Below are 6,699 nucleotides of genomic sequence, written 5' to 3'. Positions count from 1 at the left end.
TGTCATTAGTTTGAGCTGAAATTGGCTTGTTGGACGATTCTGAAACATAGCTATTTGAAGATTCAGACATTGACTTTAATGACCAGGCTTGTAGGAAACTAATTCGTAGGCCTTGACTTGGTCTTGAAGCCACTTATCTATGTCGCAGAAGTTGGGCTGATCTATTCCTCTTTTACCCGAATGCCTCGCCCATCTGAATTTCTGACCACGAGCTCGCAATTACTGACCGCGCACAAATCACCTTCATACCCGAGATTTTCAAATGTCACAACGACTGCGAGTACCGATGATGCCAAATTTCGCATGGTAGTCATGTTATCTTGATCTCATTGATAAGAACAATACTGTTTTCTGCAAATACAAAAGGGTACAAACTTTGATTAACCTGAACAATCAGTGATGGTACATCAGACCAACTTGTTGACAGTCAGTTGGCCGCGCCCCCGTTCGCAGCGCTCAAAAAGCGTTTCTCTGCGTTGCGCTGCTACTGTCACCTATCGGTAGAAAATTGGTACTAACTCGCGCCATATTTGTGGCAGAGACTAAAACCTCTGTAGCATGCACGACTGTTCGGGGAGAGCGATTGATCAAAGATGGCGAAATTGTTAGTTATTGAAAGAAAAAATGAGACAAGACCACTAATGAATATTCATAGGTTGGAGGGTCGAGGCCTATCAATTAGACGAGTGCATGTTTTTTTACTCTCAAGTACATATTTGGAGAGGTATTGAAAAAATATTTGCTGTGGCAAGTACAGATATAAAGAAATTATTTGATGAAAAAATTAATTTCGAATTTTGCTAATTGGGTAATAGGGGGCGTGTTTTGAGTTTTTTCTGCCAGTTGGCTGAAAAGAGTGGAAATATCAAAGTCTGTCTAATTTGTCGATTAAAAAAAAAATTTCGTGGTCAATCACCAATTTAAATCGCACCAGTTACTCGCAAGACTAACCCGTATATCATATCCGAATTTCAGTTTCACTACTTGACGCATTCTTTGATGCGTCGCGGTCAAACATTGACAATTTAACTGCTAAAAGGCTTAACAAATCAATTGTGGTCTTGTCTCCATTTACACTACATTTTGGGTCAATTTAGTGAAAAATTTGAATGCGCTCAAATCACTCTAATTCATTTAGAATATTGTATTGCTGATGATTTAAAGTCAAAACAAGCTAAAATAATGAGAGAAAAAACTTAATTTGACCCAAATAAGAGTCAACCTAACCCCGGTCTAAGTTCGGTTTCATTTTTACAAGTCTTGTTGTGTTGCCATTCATTTTGTAATTTCTTTGAAACTTCTTAGGCCTTGATTCTGAAAGTTGTTCCCTACGCAGCAAAGATATTCCTAAATCACATCCTAAATGTTCAGCTCCATAGCTTGCTTATTCTGGCCAGGGCTGGTCTTTGAATTTGGTGCTGTTGGCTGCAAAATCATGACTTTTTGTCCATTTTGTCCTCTTTCGTCGCTTTGGCACAGTTGTACCACTCTTTGAAATGTCTCTCATTTCTCCCAAAATGTCCAGATATGACTTTCCTTTGTTGTAGAGTTGTGGGATGTCATGTACATTGGTTTGAAAAAATTCTCAAAATGTTAACCCCTGAAATGTACCTTCATTGAGACAAGACCACTAATGAATATTCATAGGTTGGAGGGTCAAGCCCTATCAATTAGACGAGTGCATGTTTTTTACTCTCAAGTACATATTTGGAGAGGTATTGAAAACATATTTGCTGTGGAAGGTCTACAGATATAAAGAAATTATTTGATGAAAAAATTAATTCGAATTTTGCTAATTGGGTAATAGGGGGCGTGTTTTGAGTTTTTTCTGCCAGTTGGCTGAAAAGAGTGGAAATATCAAAGTCTGTCTAATTTGTCGATTAAAAAAAAAATTTCGCGGTCAATCACCAATTTAAATCGCACCAGTTACTCGCAAGACTAACCCGTATATCATATCCGAATTTCAGTTTCACTACTTGACGCATTCTTTGATGCGTCGCGGTCAAACATTGACAATTTAACTGCTAAAAGGCTTAAAAAATCAATTGTGGTCTTGTCTCAAATTGGTGTTTATTTCATCAAATTCCAAGCAAAATTATCAACCGAGTTTGATCAATTTTTCGAAAGATGATATTTTCGCAATCTTCGCTGAACATACCTCACTCAAAGATATTTTCCCACTTTGCGACGATATTTGGTAAATGGATTTTTTGCGAAGTGGTTGACCAATCCTAAATGAATTCGTATCTTTAAAAACATTTGAGCACCCGGTTTCCTAAATATTTCTTTTTTGGCACTTAATTTGGTGATTTTTCGAAGAAATCTCATTAATATTTATGACGTTTTGGATCACGTGATGTTAATCAAGCCGTTTTTCGCGGCAATTGCGTGCACGACGCGATATTGTAAAAATATTTTAATGCACAGCGTGTCTCAAAAAAATTGTGGTTAAAAGTGAGAATGGCATGATGGTAGCCTGTTTGAGTTCTGTTGATGAATATGCTTAGTCTGACTATAATTTCTACAACTTGTGGCCAAATGACCAGATGATTTTGAGCCTTTCGATAAAGCTACTGGTAGAATAGTCATCAGACATGTCTGAGTGACAGTGACTGAGTGAGTGTTATCTAATGTTATGAGACTGGAGGTATGTCATGTGTTGCACCATATCGTCATTGATATTGACCAGGAATACTATCGATTTGTGTGGATGTGCTCAAATAGTAAAGCATGAGCCATAATGCTTCATTTTCGAAGAGATCCAGGTGACTGAGATGTCTACTACTACTGTTGGGCAATCCGGCTGATTCTTAATTCAGAAATTTCTCTGTATATCCTCTGTGAAAATAAACTATATCTCTTGTTTGTTTGGTAATTTTAGTTGTATACAAAACCAAGACCTAAGACATAAGACCTAAGACCTAAGATCCCCCGAAGTACAAAACTAAGACCCAGGTACAAAACTAAGATCCCCCGAGGTACAAAACTAAGACCCGGGGAGGCCAATTCCAAACTAAAATTTTGAAGAAAAATATCAGAGTCTTAGTTTTGTACATCAGGGGATCTTAGTTTTGTACGTACAAAACTAAGATCCCCCGAGGTACAAAACTAAGACCCAATTCCAAACTAAAATTTTGAAGAAAAATATCAGAGTCTTAGTTTTGTACATCATGGGATCTTAGTTTTGTACATACAAAACTAAGACCCCTCGAGGTACAAAACTAAGACCCATGATTTCTTTCCAAATTCTGCCCCTCTTTCGAATTCATTTTGATGTAGTAATAATTTCCCATTTTACAAGTCATAAATGAAATAGCTTAGTAGTGTGTTGAGGTAAGAAGGGAGTCTCTGTTGTGTATAATGTATTGTTATATGCAACATGTACATACGCATGGATGTTTGATACAACCCATGTTCATTTCGTTGTAAAAGCTGTGTTTGACGACTCTGTACACTTAAATGCCAAAGGAACATTTTCATTTTGCTTCTTGGTATATTTTCAGTTAAGTCTCCCACAAATATTTTGTACACAATTCTCAAAATATTCTGATCGATTTATGTAAATTCATTAAATAACGGCCTATATTGCAATAACGTTGTTTGACTCGGTTAGTATGTAATTGATGGATAAGAAAACGTTCATATTTTACTCGTTCCAACTCTTCCGATGACGGCGCTCCTCCGAATGACTCAAAGGAGTATTGCACCGGTTTCGCCACTTTTTGTGGAGCTGGATGGAGGCCGTATATGCTCGAGTATATGCTAGAGTGATGACCGGTCGTGCCTGCATAGTGCATATGGAGGTATTATTCAGATGGAGCAACTGCATGCATCTCAAAGGTGATATTACTACATCAAAATGAATTCGAAAGAGGGGCAGAATTTGGAAAGAAATCATGGGTCTTAGTTTTGTACCTCGAGGGGTCTTAGTTTTGTACGTACAAGACTAAGATCCCTGATGTACAAAACTAAGACTCTGATATTTTTCTTTAAAATTTTAGTTTGGAATTGGGTCTTAGTTTTGTACCTCGGGGGATCTTAGTTTTGTACGTACAAAACTAAGATCCCCTGATGTACAAAACTAAGACTCTGATATTTTTCTTCAAAATTTTAGTTTGGAATTGGGTCTTAGTTTTGTACCTTGGGGGATCTTAGTTTTGTACGTACAAAACTAAGATCCCCTGATGTACAAAACTAAGACTCTGATATTTTTCTTCAAAATTTTAGTTTGGAATTGGGTCTTAGTTTTGTACCTCGGGGGATCTTAGTTTTGTACGTACAAAACGAAGATCCCCTGATGTACAAACTAAGACTCTGATATTTTTCTTCAAAATTTTAGTTTGGAATTGGCTCCCCGGGTCTTAGTTTTGTACCTCGGGGGATCTTAGTTTTGTACCTGGGTCTTAGTTTTGTACTTCGGGGATCTTAGGTCTTAGGTCTTATGTCTTAGGTCTTGGTTTTGTATACACCCCTATGTTTAGGCACTTTTTTGCCAGATTTGCCTGTAAAAGGCTGCCATAGTTCAGGAAAAGAAATCATATACACATTACAATGTGGATCTTCACGGTCCAAAACACCAGGGCCTACTACGTGACATGGCTCAATAATAGGCATTGTCTGGTAATTTTGGACGACCTTTGGATGGATAGTTTATTTTCCCTGACCCTGGCCTGGGTCTGAACGGGCTTCCAAGCCATCAATGATGCTTATAAAGCCGGGAATAGCCTCATCAGTACCCCCACAAGAGTTATTTTGTGCCAGACATCGCGCACAGAACTTGCCATCATCTCATTTTTAGAGTTGCTGTATCAGTAAAAGATAATACCAAAAAGCTGATAAGGTATGTAATTTGAGCAGCATGACCAATGCCAGTGTTAAAGGTGTAAACTTGACCTATTACAGGACATCTTCCTGCAAGATTGTGATTGGTTTAACTTGAAGTTTGTCATCAATTTGTATGTTGTAATTGTACATCCATGCTGTTGTCATTCAGGAAAAATCTGCTTTATCTTTCAGCTACCTAATACTTTCACTTCTCCAGTCAATCGGGTTTGATGAACATGTTAAGCTGTTGAATGGTGTAAACAATCATTAGCAAATAACGTCACGAATGAAAATAAGTTTGATTCCTCCCACTTGAAAAGTTCAACAGCACCACTTGCAAGAATTTGAATTTGGCATTGTGTTTTACACCCTTCAACAATTGACTGTCTGTTTGTTATTGGTGTTCTTGTTTCAATGTTAGCGTTTCACTGTTAAAGAGTTTCAAGATGCAGAAGAGAGGATTAGTCTTTAATGTTAAGTTTCTTCTTTGCATCATTTTGTCATTAAATTTGGGCAATTGTGGTCTCATGAAAGGAGGGATGGGACGGCAGGATGGGCTATTGGACAAGTTTTCATAATCAGTATTCTAGAACACGTTTTGTAGCGATGGTGGCGATCCTAGTGTTCGGGCCTCTTCGGCTCAACTTCGGGTGTGGTCGGAACCTAAATCCGGCTGCAACATTTTCTGACAAAAATCAGAGGCAATTTAAACGTATTTTCCAGCCGTGCGACGGAAATAATCATTTTTACTATCGTTTTATTCAGTAAAAGATACATATAACAATAAATATCAGTCGTTACTTCCGAGCACGCGTGATGTTTTTGATGAGTTACGTGCATTTATTCAACAAAATTACGTGAAAAAATTGCAAATTTTCGGGCGACGACCGCTGTTCAAAGTCACGTAAACAGCAAACCTCAGGACTTTTTACACTTTTTTCCTAATGAAACTACTAATTAATGTTTCATCTAGAATAATATCTTCAGTTTACATGTCATTCAGAAAGATTTTGGCAAGTTTAGGATCGATTTCCGACTTCATATTTTTCACGCCTAAATGTACGCGATAATGAGCTCGTAATTATATGCAGTGACGTCATAGCGCAGAGAGAATTACGCGGAAATGGGGGCGCAGCCAACTGACTGTTTAACTCCTTCACTGCCAATAATGTTTTAAAACGTTATTGAAAATAGGTCGCTAAATTGCCAATAACGTTTCAAAACGTTATCTCGGTGTTTCCATCTACCCATCAAAAAGTAAACCAAACTATTGATTCTACATTGATTTAAACCTCCCTCTATGTCTTCGGAAGTGTTCTCGGAAGCATTCGGTTCAGTCTCGTCCCCAGGAAGTGGGTATTTCGAGTCAGGTGAATTGGTGAAGATAGACCAATTTGAGATCAATTTGCGTGATCAGCCTGATTCTGGGAAGACACTAGAGAAGCAGGTCCAGGACAGATTGCCGCGAAAATTTTAAAATACTTCGGGAAACTTATAAATAGCTTTGGAAACACTGTGATGACGTCACAAGCAAGTGCAGTGCTGGAATTTTGAAGTCCGACAGTGGTGCTAGTATGTGCCCATGCAGCCGTAATGGTCATATTTACGGAAAAACTTTTGGAGTAAAAAAGTTTTGTTTTGTAACAACAAACAAGTATCAGATAAAGAAATTCAGAATTCCTTGATACATTGAATACAAATGCATGCTATTTCCCTTCTTTCGTAACGAAAGATATTCTACGCGAATATTATATCAAGAATACAACAAGAGGCCCAAGGGCCTGGCGCTCAGTTGAGTAAGCAGATACAATTCATAGTTTAGCAGTTTTACTGATACTTTTAGATAGATTTGGTAAGGACTATATAGTTACAATA

Source organism: Lineus longissimus, chromosome 3 (genome assembly GCF_910592395.1).
Source record: "Lineus longissimus chromosome 3, tnLinLong1.2, whole genome shotgun sequence".
Taxonomy (NCBI): Eukaryota; Metazoa; Nemertea; class Pilidiophora; order Heteronemertea; family Lineidae; genus Lineus; species Lineus longissimus.
The sequence above is the reverse complement of the archived record's forward strand: the minus strand, read 5'-3'. Positions refer to the sequence as shown.